Here is a 15,967-nt window from a genome sequence, read left to right on the forward strand (position 1 = left end):
ATATGGTTTCACTTATTTGTGGAACATAAGGAATAGCATGGAGGACATTAGGAGAAGGAAGGGAAAAATAAAGGGGGGGGGAATCGGAGGGAGAGATGAACCATAAGAGACTATGGACTCTGAGAAACAAACAGGGTTTTAGAGGGGAGGGGGGAGGGGGGATTGGTTAGTCCGGTGATGGGTATTAAGGAGGGCACGTACTGCATGGTGCACTGGGTGTTATACGAAAACAATGGATCATTGATCACCACATCAAAAACTAATGATGTACTGTATGGTGACTAACATAACATAATAAAATTTAAAAAAAATAAAAAATAAAATAATGATTAGAGCAGAAATAAATGATATAGAAACTAAGAAAACAATAGAACAGACCAATGAAACCAGGAGCTGGTTCTTTGAAAAAATTAACAAAATTGATAAACATCTAGCCAGACTTATCAGAAAGAAAGGAGAAAGGACCTAAATTAATAAAACCACAAATGAGAGAGGAGAAAGAACAACCAATACCACAGAAATCCAAACAATTATAAGAAAATATTATGAAAACTTATATGCCAATAAATTAGACAACCTGGAAGAAAGGGATAAATTCCTAGAAACATATAAACTACCAAAACTGAAAGAGGAAGGAATAGAAAACTTGAACAGACTGATAGTCTGCAAAGAAACTGAATCAGTCATCAAAGACTCCCAACATACGGAAGTCCAGGATCAGATGGCTCATGTGTGAATTCCACCAAACACTTAAAGAAGAGTTAATAGCTATTCTTCTCAAACTATTCCAAAAAGTAGAAAAGGAAGGAGAACTTCCAAATTCATTCTATGAGATCAGCATTACCTTGATTCAAAAACTGGACAAAGACCCCACTAAAAAAAGAGAACTACAGGTCAATATCCCTGATGAACATGGATGCCAAAATTCTCAATAAAATACTAGCAAATCAAATGCTACAATACATTAAAAAATCATTACCATGATGAAGTGGGATTTATTCCTGGGTTACAAGGGTGGTTCAATATTCACAAGTCAATCAATGTGATACACCATATTAATAAAAAAAAAAAGGATAAGAACCATGTGATCAGGGCGCCTGGGTGGCTCAGTCGTTAAGTGTCTGCCTTCAGCTCAGGTCATGATCCCAGGGTCCTGGGATCGAGTCCCACATCGGCCTCCCTGCTCCACAGGAAGCCTGTTTCTCCCTCTCCCACTCCCCCTGCTTGTGTTCCTGCTCTCGCTATGTCTCTCTCTGTCAAAAAAATAAATAAAATCTTTAAAAAAAAAAAAAAGAACCATGTGATTATTTCAATAGATGCAAAAAAGCATTTGACAAAGTATAACATCCATTCATGATAAAAACCCTCAACAAAGTAGGGTCATAGGGACATACCTCAACATAATAAAGGCTATCTAGAAAAACTCACAGCTAATATCCTCAATGGGGAAAAACTGAAAGCTTTTCCTCTATAATCAGGATCAAGACAAGGATGTCCGCTCTCACCACTGTTATTTAACATAGTTCTGGAAGTCCTAACCACAGAAATCAGACAACAAAAAGAAATAAAAGGCATCCAAATTGACAAGGAAGAAGTAAAACTACTTGCAGATGACATGATCTCATATATAGAAAACCTGAAAGACTCCACCAAAAAACTGCTAGAACTGATACAAGAATTCAGTAAAGCCTCAGGACACAAAATCAATGTACGGAATTTTGTTGCACTTTTATACACCAATAACAAAGCAGCAGAGAGAGAAATTAAGGAATCAATCCCATTTATAATTGCACCAAAAACAATACGATACCTAGGAATAAACCTAATGAAAGAGGCAAAAGACCTGTACTCTGAAAACTATAAAACGTTGATGAAAGAAATTGAAGATGACACAAAGAAATGGAAAGACATTCCATGCACATGGATTGGAAGAACAATATTATTAAAATGTCTATAGTACCCAAAGCAATCTACACATTTAAAGCAATCCTATCAAAATACCAAAAGCATTTTTCATGGAACTAGAACAAAAAATCCTAAAATCTGTATGGAATGCAAAAGACCTTGAATAGCCAAAGCAATCTTGAAAAAGAAAAGCAAAGCTGGAGATAACACAATTCCAGACTTCAAGATATATTACAAAGATGTAGTGATCAAGACAGTATGGTACTGGCACAAAAATGGACACATAGATCAATGGAACAGAATAGAAAACCCAGAAATGAACCCACAACTATATGGTCAATTAATCTTCAACAAAACAGGAAGAAATATCCAATGAGAAAAAGACAGTCTTTTCAACAAATGGTGTTGGGAAAACTGGACAGCAACATGCCAAAGAATGAAACCGGACCACTTTCTTACACCATACACAAAAATAAATTCAAAATGGATTAAAGACCTAAATGTGAGACAGGAAACCCTAAAAATCCTAGAGGAGAACACAGGCAATAACTCTTTGACGTTGGCCACAGCAACTTCTTACTAGATCCATCTCCTGAGGCAAGGGAAACAAAAGCAAAAATAAACCATTGGGACTTCATCAAGATAAAAAGCTTCTGCACAGTGAAGGAAACAATCAAAATCAACAAAATTAAAAGGCAACCTAAGTAATGGGAGAAGATAGTTGCAAATGACATATCTGATGAAAGGTTAGTATCCAAAATATATAAAGAACTTAGAAATCTCAACACCCCCAAAAAAATCCAGTTAAAAAAATGGGCAGAAATCATGAATAGACATTTTTTCAAAGAAGACATAGAGATGGCTAGCCAACACATGAAAAGATGCTCATCACTCATCGTCAGGGAAATACAAATGAAAACTACAATGAGATATCACCTCACACCTGCCAGAATGACTAAAATGAACAACACAGGAAACAATAGATGTTGGCAAGGATGCGGAGAGAGGGGAACCCTCTTACACCGTCAGTAGGAATGCAACCTGGTGCGGCCATTCTGGAAAACAGCATGGAGGCTCCTCAAAAAGTTAAAAATAGAACTACCTTATGATCCAGCAATTGTACTCCTAAGTATTTACCCAAAGAATTCAAAAATTCTGATTTGAAGGGATACATGCACTCTGATATTTATAGCAGCATTATCAACAATAGCCAAATTATGGAAACAGCCCAAATGCCCATTGACTGATGAATGGATAAAGAAGATCGTGTGTGTGTGTGTGTGTGTGTGTGTGTGTGTGTGTGTGTATTTAGTGGACTATTAGTCATAAAAAAATGAAATCTTTTCTTTTGCAACAACATGAATGGAGCTAGAGAGTATTATGTTGTGAAATAAGTCAGTCAGAGAAAGACAAATACCATACGATTTCACTTATAAGTGGAATTTAAGAAACAAAACAGATGAACATAGGGGGAAAAAAGAGAGGCAAACCATAAAACAGACTCTTAACTATAGAGAACAAACTAAGGGTTGCTGGATCTGAGGTGGGCAGGGGGATGGGTTAAATGGGTGATGGGTATTAAGGAGGGCACATGTTGTGATGAGCACTGGGTATTATAAGTGATGAATCACTAAATTCTACACCTGAAACTAATGTTATTTTATGTTAATTAACTGGAATTTAAATAAAAACGGGAAAAAATGAAGCCTAAAAATTTCCTGTAATTAATAAGCAATTATAAAATAGAGCAAGATTGCAGGGCACAAGGTTAATAATCAAAAGTCAATTGCTTTCTTATATACCAAAATTAATAAGTGAAATTGAAACTAAAACACAATACCATTTACTTTATCACCCCTCAAAATGAAATACTTAGGTATAAATGTAAACAAATATGTACAAGATCTATATAAGGAAAACTACAAAACTCTGATGAAAGAAATAAAAGAATTATATAAATGGAGAGATATTCCATGTTCATAGATGGGAATGCTCAATATTGTCAAGACATCAGTTCTTCCAACTTGGTCAATGCAATTTCAATTAAAATCCCAGCAAGTTATTTTGTGGCTATTGACAAAATGACTCTTAAGTTTATATGGAGAGGCAAAAGACCACAAATAGCCAACATAATATGAAAGAGAATACCCCAACTACCAAGTAAAGTTTGGAAGAACTATATGTGACAAATGATGCTGTTAAGTCCTCTTACTTGAGGACTAGTTATTGTTTAGCTTGAGAACAAGTATATAATAGGTTGTATCTGCTTGGCTATATAAAAGAGCAAGATTCATTTTTGTCCTTGCACTCTCTTAGTGGATTACCTATGGTGCAGACATCATAATCTGGTTTAATGCTTAATCCATAATAACATTATTTTATCTTTTAAAAACAATATTGATGGAGAACAAAGTTGGAGGACTGACACTACCCAACTTCAAGGCTTACTTACAATAAAACTACAGTAATCAGGATGGTGTGGCATTGGTGAAAGAACATACAAATAGATCAGTAGAGCCCAGAAATAAGCCCACATAAATATAGTCAACTGATCTTTGGCAAAGAAGCAGAGAAAATACAATGGAGCAAAGACAGTCTTTTCAACAAATGATGCTAGAACAACTGGACATCCATATGCAAAAAAAGAAAATGAATCTAGTCACAGACCTTACATTCTTCACAAAAATTAACTCAAAAATAATCATAGACCTAAATGCAAAATACAAAACTCTTAAACTTCTAAAAAATAATGTAGAAGTTTGGTTGATCTCAGGTATGGTAGTGACTTTTTAGATATGATCCATAAAAGAAAGAATTGATAAACTATACTTCATTAAAATTAAAGGGTTCTACTCTGCGAAAGACACTGTCACAAGAATGAGAAAACAAGTCACAGACTGGGAGAAAATATTTGCAGAAGACATATCTGATAAAGGACAGTTCCTAATCCACAATATACAAAAAACTCTTAAAACTCAACAATAAGGAAATAAACAAGCCAATTAAAAAATGGGTAAAAGATCTTAACAGACACCTCACCAAAGAAAATATACAGATGGCAAATATGCATATGAAATGATGTTCCACATCATGTGTCATTAGGGAATTACAAATAAAAGCAACAATGAAATACCACTACACCCCTATAAAAATGGCCAAAATTCAAATCACTGACAACACCAAATGCTGGTGAGGATGTGGAGCAACAAGAATTCTCATTTACTATTGATGGGAATGCAAAATGGTATGGCCACTTTGGAAGACAATTTAGCAGTTTCCTACAAAACTACATAATCTAATCTTATGATCCCCCAATTATGTTCCTTGTATTTAGCCAAATGAGTCCAAAAACCTATGCCCACACAAAAATTTGCACACAATTGTTTATAGCGGCTTTATTCATAATTGCCTAAACTTAGAAGCAACCAAGATGTCCTTCAGTAGGTGATTGGATAAATTGTGGGTACATTCAGATAATGGAATATTATTCAACACTAAATTGTGCATACATTCAGATAATGGAATATTATTCAACACTAAAAAGAAATGAGCTATCAAGACAGGAAAAGACATGCTACTAAGTGAAATGCACATTACTAAGTGAAAGAAGCCAATCTGAAAAAGCTACATACCATATAATTTCGACTATATGATATTCTGGAAAAGGCAAAACTATGGAGACAGTAAAATGATCAGGTTACCAGGGGTTCAGGGGAAGGGAGAGAGGAATAGGTACAAAGCACAGAGGATTTTTAGGGCCATGAAACTATTCTGTAAAACAATATAAGGGGGAATATTATAATGGGGGAGTTTGACATTTATCAGAACTCATAGAATGTACAACATGAAGAGTGAGCCTAATGCAAAATATGGACTTTGGGTGATAATGTGTCAGTGTAGGTTCATTGATTGTTCCTTGAAATGTATTACTCTGGGATGTTCATAGTAGGGGAGGCTGTGCATATGGTTGAGCAGGAAAAATATGAGAAATTTCTGTATCTTCCACTCAATTTTGCTGTGAACCTAAAAAGAGTTTTTTATTTAAAGTCAAAATATTTGACTAAATATTTCTCCAAAGAAGATATATGAATGGCCAATAAGGATATGAAAAGATGCCCAACATCATTTGGGAACTGCAAATCAAAATAAAAATGAGATGTCACTTCACACCCACTAGGATGGCTATAATAATAATAATTAAAAAAAGGAACTAAAAATAAAATTTAAAAAATAATTTAAAAGGAATAACAAATATTGGTGAGAATGTGGAAAAATGGACATCATCATGCATTGCTGGTGGGGATGTAAAATGGTTCAGTTGCTTTGGAAAACATTTTGGCAGTTCCTTAAAATGTTAAACATAGAGTTACCATTTAATTCAACAATTGTACTCCTAGGTATATGCCCAAGACAAATGAAAACATTTGTCTACAAAAAAATAAAAACAAAACCAAACAAACAAAAAACTCAAATACAAATGTTCATAGCCAAAAAGTACATAAACTGATGAATGGATAAACAGAGTGTGGTATATCCATACAATGGAATATTATTTTGCCATAAAAAGTAATAAATTACTAATATATGCTACAACATAGAAGAACCTTAAAAACATCTTGCTAATTGAAATAAGCCAGTCAAAGAAAAAGACCACATATTCCATTTATATGAAATGTCTAGAACATGTAAAGACATGCAGACCAAAAGTAGATTAGTGTTGCCTAGAGCTGGAATGGGAGAATGAGAAAATTTGGGGGTGAGACCTAAAGGGTATAGGTTCCTTTCTGGGAGATTACAGTGTTGTAAAATTGATTGTGGTGATGGTTGCATAATTCTGTAAATATACTAAAAAAACATTGAATTGTGTACTTTATTTTTTTAAAGATTTTATTTATTTATTTATTTATTGACAGAAAGAGAGACAGCGAGAGAGGGAACACAAGCAGGGGGAGTGGGAGAGGGAGAAGCAGGCCTCCCGCAGAGCGGGGAGCCCAATGTGGGGCTCCATCCCAGGACTCTGGGATCATGACCTGAGCTGAAGGCAGACACTTAACGACTGAGCCACTCAGGCAACCCTGAATTGTGTACTTTAAATGGGCTGATTGTATGGCACATGAATTTTGTCTCAAGCTGTTATTTTTTAAAAAGCTTAGCAAAACAAAAGGTAATCTTTGGGTTGAACCATGAAGAATAATCAAATAATTACAAAGTAAAGAAAGGTATTGGGACACCTGGGAGCCTCAGCCGGTTAAGAGGCTGCCTTTGGCTCAGGTCATGATTCTAAGGTCCTGGGATCGAGTCCCACATCGGGCTTCTTGCTCAGCGGGGAGCCTGCTCCTCCTTTTGCCTGCCACTCCCCTGCTTATGCTCACTCTCCCTCTCTCTCTGATTAAAAAAAATTAAGAAAGGTATTTTAAGCTAATGGAAAAGCAAGAACAAAATATTAATAATATGGTGCAAAATATGAATGATATGATGTGAATGAAGAAGGTATGTGTGGGTGATTTAGCTATGTGTTGGGTGGAAGATGAGCCTAGGAAGTAACCTGGGAACTTGAATGGTAAACTCAAGAGTTTAGATCTAATCTCACGAAGTTAAACGAGGATTCATGAGTGGATTCTGTGCTGGGGACTGACAAAATCAGATTTCCATTTTACGGGAACATGCTTTGACAACAATCAGTCTGTAGAATATATGAAAGGAGGCAAGAATACCAGCTAGGTTTTTGCAAACTGTGTTGCCTGCAAAGACTATCACTGGGGGCTTTCTCAATTGTCTTGTCTGAGCTGTATCCCTGAGGACTTGCCCTAAGCCTTGTTCCCACAGGGTCTTGCTTATACAGGTTTTTATTTTTGGAAAATTAAATGTGCACAGTCTTCAAGCTCCAAAATAATCATTCAGAAGTGGCATTTTTGTTTCTGAGAGATACCTTGGTCCCAGCGCCAGAAGTTTACCAGGTAAACTGCAAACCAACCATAGAGGTGTCCAGGTTATGGGTCTTGACCTGCTTTCTGCATGCCCCCCACACGCATAACTTAGGCTATCCTCTTTGTTTTAAAAACTTCCCCTCTACCCTTAACCCTAGACTCTAGTTCCCAGCTGCTAATCTGCTATGTGGCCTAAATCAAGTCCCCTACTCTTCTGCATCCTTGTTTCCCTGTCTATATCATGAGGAGTTCTAAAAAGCATTTCTCTAAGGGTCCTTACCACTTTCCAGCTTAGCTCTTTTTAAATGGAATTAAGCCTGAGTGAGCCGAGAAGGGACAGAGATAAAGAAGTGCAGGAAGACAGGGAAAAGGGGTAAGCCCTAAGAGGTCCTTAGACCTCTATCTCTGTTTGGGAGCTACCTGGGTATACGGTGACCTAGTTCCACCTGAGAAAGGTGGGAACTGTCCCCAAATCAAACATGCTCCATGCTCCTTCAACCAAACATCTGCTCCTAGGAGTGTTCCACTTTCTTTTTTTTTTTTCCACTTTCAAATCCAAAATGTACTTCATATTTTCCAATGTTCTCTGTGTCTCCAAATCTCCAGAGAGCATATTGTTTTGGGTTAAGATAGGAATCCATAGGAAGCATACCCTTCATTGAGAACCTGAACAGTCCACTGAACAATGGCAGACAGACCAAAAGGGCCTTTGAGTTCAGGCATGGCAAAACTGCAGTGAGGATCCTTGCCATGGCCTCTTGTGCTTATCTTTAAGAGGTTTCTGGGTTCCTACCCATACTTCACAGAGACCTTACAACTGAGGAGAAATAACCCAGAGAAGGCCTACCAACCCACAAAGGAGCCATGGTTTAGAAGGCTGGTATGGGTCACAGAAACTCTAGGAATCCAGGTTTAGAAGCAGTAAGTAGGGGCAGAGCAGGCAAAGGGAGCTGGAATTGATTCCCTGGGGCACCCATAGGGCTATGGGAGCTTAGTGAGCATCTATTGCAGGAGATTCTAATTGAGAGTGGTAGAAGTAGTAAAAAGGGAGTGGAAGGAGAGAAGTCTTTGAATAAATCCAAAGCCCTCAAAGAAACTTTAAATTGATCCAGGATAAGGTGCTATGTAGCACATGATCACTAAATTGGAAAGTTTCTTTCTTTTTGGCTATAACAGTCATTATCTTTACTGGTCAGTTCTGATTAGCAGTTATGACATCGACTAATAAGATGAGCAAACGAATTATCATGTAATCAATGTATTTATTGGTAAACAAAATCTTGAGAACTGTATGACCCAGGAGGGGAAATATTTTAAAGGGTGAATAATTTGGGAACTGCTGACAGAATCTAAACATTTAATTTTACTCATGAGGAAACTGAGACCCAAGGCACAGTAGTAACTTGTCTGAAGTTACATAGTGAGTCTGGTTCTGTCAGATCTGGAGCCCAGGGCTCTTAAGCACCAGCCAGAACTTTGTTTCATCTACTCCACTCCACTCTACTCCAGGACTGCCTATTCCCCACAATAAAGTAGGTACTCAGGAAAGATCTGTTGAATTGAACGAAACCCATCAGTTTTGCCAGGAAAGTGTCTGGCTTGATTGTTTCCATGGACTGAAAGTGATCTGTGTTGGCAGAATTGGGTCAAAAAAACTAGAACCTGGGCCAAAAAGTCTAAAACCTCTCTAAGGCCACATCACTAAATATTGAGTATTATGACAAAACCATGGGCTTCTGGACCATGTTAACTTATGGCAACTGTAACTTAGGACAACATCATGGTCTCAACCCAAACCACAAGTTCCAAAACTCCAAGACCCCTTTAACCAGGTGAGTGTTTTATTGTACCCCTAATGTCACTGAACTGGCACTCAGAGTGGCTATGGCTGGGGTGGAGCTTGGTAAAGTAATTCAGGGAAGGGCTACTTTGTTCTCACTAGGCACAACAGGTCAATTTCTCTGTGGCAAAAAAAGGCACAAAGAATGAGAGTCCTAGAAGAAGCATGGGTCTGCAACAGACCCCAGAAAAAATACATTCAGGTGAGAGGAGCTGCAAATGTGGAGTCAGGGAAAGGGGTGGAGAATGCTGTCACCTCAGTGGCTTTTTCATAGCTTTTGAGGAGCCAGGTCTAGAGAAAGCTCATAAAGAGAATGGAAGTAGAAAGTTCACACCAGCCCTAAACACCCGGGCTTTGAAGCATTGATGAGAGAGTATGGAGTTGACATCCACCACCCATCCGGACTCCTGGAACCCTGGGGTGGAGCTTGTACCCTTCTTCCTATGTTGGAGCTTGTACCCTTCTTCCTAGGTTTCCCTCTATGGCATCATCTGCTGAGTTTGCAGTTCTCTTGGTTCCCTTCTCATCTCTCCTTGGAGGTGGTATTGACCGGCCCTCTCCCACCACATAAGGACATCAGTTCTTCCTGATCTAGGAGAGCAAAGCAGTCCACATTCCCTGGAGTCTGGGAGGGCCGGAGAGGCGAAGTTCTAATGTTTGTAAGCAGATCAGTCACCTGGGCAGCCCCAGGGCTCCTGGTCCAGATATCCTTACCACCTTCCCTTCAGTCCCCTCCTCATCTTTGTCCTGTCTCCTCACATGGTCTTTGACGGCTTTGTTCATTGCCCAAACACTTGCAGCAAGCCAAAAACAATGCACCCCATCTCCCTGGAATTGTCACTCAAATATGGGGGTTGGCTGGGGAAGAAAACTGCGGTGTGCTCCTCACTAGGCCTTTCTCCAGCCCTTTCCTGTCTGGCAGTGGGGACTGTCCGGGTGCTCAAACGCTATCTCCAATCTACAGGATGGGCTGGGTGCTACCCCCAGCCTTCTTGGCAGCCCAGCACAGTGAAATACTATTCAAGCTGACCTGAGTGGCCTCAAGGCCCAGGGGAAGAGTCTGAAGGGTGCAAGGGCAGCAAGAACCTGTGGAGTTGCAGCAGCTGATGAGTCAATCCTTTCTGAAGAATTTTGCTCTTGTCTTTCTCTGCAGTAATTCATTATCAAGGAGACATGAAAGGACTCCAGAATCCAGGGCAAAGATTTGGTGCTTGGATTCCCCATTCCAGGCCACCCACACTGTGGCAAAATCTCCTTATGCCACACTGTCTCCTGGCCTGAGAGTCACTGTTGGTTTCCAAAGAGTCCCATAGGGCCATTTTAAATTTTATTAAGGAAATATAAACTAAGATAACATAAGAATGAAATAAAAGTATGGCCATTTCCTTGGGGAGGAATGGAAAGAAGACATGAGATAGATCTCATATCCTGTCCTATTAACAGATGCAAATCATGCAATTCATCTCCAAACCCCTTTCCTGAAACACAGCTGCTGGCCATGAGCCAGCCCAGCCCTGAAGGCGTTTCCTCTGTGTTTCCATATTCTCTGGCTCAATGGCAGAGCAATAGGTCTGCAACTATTTTAGGATTCTGTTCCCTGTTCCATTCATGGATTTCTAGTCTCTCCTATCTGAGTGAAGACCCTAAGCTTTGTCTAGGCCAGTGGGTTTAAAAAGAAATTAATACTGTCTTTATTTGGTATTATAGTTATTGGTTTTTTTTACTAAATGTAAAATATTTACAAAGGCTTTGGCTCTCACTTCCCCCAAGAAATCTTTTTATACAAAAGTCTTAAGTTTTTCAACTGAAATTCTTCCTGCATGGGTTTTCAGAAACCCATTCCCCATGCTTGGGGAAGTGCTACTGTAGGGTCAACAATATGTAATAACATAAAAAGGATGTAAAACATCAACAACAACAAAAATGCCAAAAATAGCTTGAGCACAAAAGAGAACACAAATGCAACATTTGCCAAGTCAGTTTCTGCTAAAAACATTCTGAAAATGGAAGTCATCAATTAAATTAAAAAGTACTTGTAAATGACTTATACATAAATGTTCATAACGGCTTTATTTATAAGTCTAAAACTGGATACAACCAAAATATCCATGAAAGAATAAACAAACTGTGTTATATTCATATAATGGAGTACTACTTGACAATAAAGAGTAACAAAATATCGACACACACTTTATTTTGAATCTCAAAATAATTATGCTGAGTGGAAGAATCTCTAAACAAAAAGAGTACTGTATGACTCCATTATTTATTTACTTTTAAATTTTTATTTGAAGTATAGTTGACATATTAAATTAGTTTCAGGTATACAATATGGTGATTCAACAATTATATATATTACAAAATGCTCACCACAATAAGTGTATTACAATATTATTGACTATGTTCCCTATCCTATACCTTTCATCCCCATGACTTATTTATTTTATAACTGGAAGTTTATACCTCTTAATCCCCTTCACCATTTTGCCCATCATTCCATCCCCTTTCCCTTTGGCAACCACCAATATAATTCAATTTATATAAAATTCTAAAAAATGCCGAGTAATATATAGTGGCAGAAAGGAGATCAGTGGTTGTCTGGGGATGGTGGTGGAAGGAGAGATGTACTGAACAAGGGCATGGTGAAACTTTTGAGGGTAATATGTTTATTAACTATATTATTGCAATGACTTCATGGATATATACATGTACCAAAAATTTACCAAGTTATACACTTTAAATATGTGCAGTTTATTGTACATCAATTATACCTTCATAAGCTGTAAAAAAAGTAATTAGATTTAGAGCAAAAAAATTATAACAAATGCTGTTGGGATAACTCAATATCCATTTCAATTCTCTTCTCTATTTCTGTCACCATTACAGAAGCTACAAACACCAAATGCTTACTTTTCCAGACTCACAGCTGGAAGTTTGAAAGTTTAAAACATTTCTAAATCTATGGAACCCCTTTTCCTTTCCAATTGCAATCTTACACTGGAGCACATTATATAAATCCTATAAAAGGAGGGCTGCACTAGTGTTATGGGGATGGTTGTCAGGATACTGGAACCTCCACTGATGTTTTTTCTTATTTACTTTCTCTTCATTTATCCTCTCCTTCCGCTGTAGTCCCTGAGGGGTACTAAATAATCTCTGAAGTTGTACAGATCTTCTCTTTCCCAGGCTACCTACTTTCTCACTATCTGTCCTAAAACATGATAGAGTCTAATCCTTGCACTTTGATAGGTGGAGAAATTGAGGCATGAAGAGGTGAAAGGACCTGCACGTGGTCTCATAAACAGAAGCAGAAGTTGGTGGTCCAAGTACTTGAGAAGTACTAAGACAGATCCCTGTGTTGGTGCCTGTGGGTGGTATTTTTGAAAGGCTTTTGTTTTGATGGGATTTTCTCTTCAGTTTCTTTTTTTTTTTTTTTAAGATTTTATTTATTCATTTATTTGAGAGAGTGAGAATGAGAGAGAGAGAGCACATGAGAGGGGGGAGGGTCAGAGGGAGAAGCAGACTCCCTGCCAAGCAGGGAGCCCGATGCGGGACTCGATCCTGGGACTCCAGGATCATGACCTGAGCCGAAGGCAGTCGCTTAACCAACTGAGCCACCCAGGCGCCCCTCTTCAGTTTCTTTAAAAGTGTCTTGTACCCTTAATGAATTCCTGCCCTACACTAGTCCCAAGTACAACTACTTCTCTGTCCCCTGCTTAGTTCTCTATTTGGTCAGGGTCTTCCAGGCCCATTCTCAATAGATCTGCAGCCGGCTCACTCGGTGGTAAAGTTGTGACATTCTGGGATAAGAACACCAAATTAGAACCAAAAGCTCTGGGTGCAACACTGGCAGTCAGGAGGCTACACAAGAAAACAAGTACCTCAGGACAAGTACCACCTCAAATGAAGAGAACTTCAAGCCCCCAGAGAGCCTGGGAACCAGAAAGTAAAAACAATCTTGATTCCCAATCGTTCTCTGGATGCCTACAAGGGGCTCCACCCAAATTCAGAGGGGCAGCTCCAGACCCTCTTCAAAGATACTGGGTCAACAGAGGTGGGGTTTCCTCCACTAGGGGTAAGAGGAGACAGGAAGAGGGAATTCAGGGGGAGGGGCAGCTATAAAAGGAGCTGACCTGGGCTGGGCTGAAGGGCTCAGGAAGAGACACTCCACTGAGGGTAAGAGAGAAGGAAGGCCACTGCAGGGGACAAGGTAAGATTTAGAGAAATCAGGAGCTTGGAACAAAGCATCCTGGCCTCTCCAGAAAAAGCTGGAAATGAGATTAAGGCTGAATGTCTCCTAGGAGGAGATGGAAGTGATTAAGTTTAAAATTTCTGGGGTGGCTTCTGACAACATAAAGCTGAGAGCTAGAATGCCTTTCAATCTTATAATTTCTTTAATTTGGTGATGATACCAGAGCCACAGACCCTATGTTCCCTACATCTGTACCTGACATTTAGTGGCTGACCCATCCCAGGCCAAGCAGCAAGGTAAAGATTGTAACTCCAAAAGCAGCCTTCTTGCAAAAGTAGGTCACCATGTGTGTTGCCTAGCACTGCATGCGAGGAAACAGCCAAGCAAAGCTGGAAACAAGCTGTAAGAAGGAGATGTCTTCCCCCCCACCTCTGTCACACAAATACACACACACACACACACTCCTTTTCCAACACATTGTTGCCTTTAGAACTTAACACCACGATTTGGATAAGAAAAGACTGAGGAAACAGAAAAAAAAGTGGAAGTCACAAAAAATAAGAACTGAGGCCCAGAAAGAGAAGGTCATAGAGGTGTAAGGACTTGTCCAAGATCACATAATTTGTCAGTGGCAAACCTGGAGCTATAATTCTCTGACTCCAAATCAAAAATGGAGATCAAGATGAAATGAGTGCTTCTTAGGAAATACTATAGCTATACTAAAGAAAGATCTTCCTACAAAATCTTGCCATTTGTGACAAATGGATGGACCTTTAAGGTATTATGCTAAAGTGAAATAACTCAGACAGAAAAAGATAAATACCATATAATCTCACTTATATGTGGAATCTTTAAAAAATGAACAAAAAAACCGAGCTCATGAATATAGAGAATAGATTGGGGATTGCCTGAGGTGGAGGTGGGCAAAATGGGTAAAATGGGTCAAAAGGTACAAATTTCCAATTATAAAATGAATTATGGGGATATAATACACAGCATGGTGGCTATAATTAATAATACTGTCTTGCATATTTGAAAGTATCTAAGAGAGTAGATATTGAATTCTCTTAATAAGAAAAAAATTGTAACTATGTATGGTGATGGATGTTGACTGGATCATTTTGCAGTGTAGTAAATCATTACATTGTACACCTGAAACTAATATAATGTTATATGAATTATACCTCAGTAAGAAAAGAAAGATCCTCTTCCATACAAAGACATATAAGACACTGAGTTAGAACACTGAAAAAAAAAAAGAAAACTATCTGAAATATTGATTTGGAGTAAAGCAAGGCAATAAACTTGATCACTCACAAAGTATCTGCAAACCCTAAGGATTCTTCTCCAATGTTTAGAAACATGCTGTTTTCTAAGGATAGCCCATGGCTTCTTATTACACAGGATCCTGGGTATAGGTCCAGAATCCAGGCCAATGCATTTGATTTCACATTGCTCAGAACTTGTGTTAGTCTGGGGCCTCCAAGGATTAGAAAATAAAATGGGATTAAATGTGCAAAGATTTATTAAGGAAAATGAAAGTAAATGGGGAAGGAGCCTGGGAAGATTAGGAGAGCTGTGAAACTATAATGTAAGTCTGCCCCTGAACAAAAGAAGGAGGAAGGGAAGGTTGGGTGAAAGTGTCCTAGTCTGCCCTGCACTCTAAGGAAGGCTTGGCAAGGCCAACAGGGATTGATGAAGACAAGGTCAGTTGGCAGTCAGAGGATTTCTGTGTCTCCCAGGAATGAACCTACTTTAATATCGCTGCCTTGTAGCAGGTGCTTCAGTGAAAATGCTGGGATGGATTTCAGAGCAAGGCAGCCAAGGCCTTTGGTCAATTGTGCTCTTTGTAGTTGGAGGTCTGCAAGGCACACTGTCTTGGGTGCTACAGAACACCACTTTTTTTTTTTACATTTTTAAAATTTTTATTTTAATTTTTTTCAATTATTTTCTTTTTTTTATATTTTACTATGTTATGTTAGTCACCATACAATACATCATTAGTTTTTGATGTAGTGATCCACGATCCGTTGTTTTTGTATAACACCCAGTGCTCCATGCAGTACGTGCCCTCCTTAATACCCATCACCGGGCTAACCCATC

General features: G+C 38.6%; 1 protein-coding gene across 1 annotated transcript in view; it reads right to left on the reverse strand.

Moving 5' to 3' along the window:
- SLC16A2 (solute carrier family 16 member 2) overlaps nucleotides 1-15,967 on the reverse strand; it is a 127,638-nt gene that overhangs the window by 59,510 nt on the left and 52,161 nt on the right. The window lies entirely within an intron of this gene.

Source organism: Phoca vitulina, unplaced genomic scaffold (genome assembly GCF_004348235.1).
Source record: "Phoca vitulina isolate PV1807 unplaced genomic scaffold, GSC_HSeal_1.0 scaffold51, whole genome shotgun sequence".
In the NCBI taxonomy this organism is placed as follows: Eukaryota; Metazoa; Chordata; class Mammalia; order Carnivora; family Phocidae; genus Phoca; species Phoca vitulina.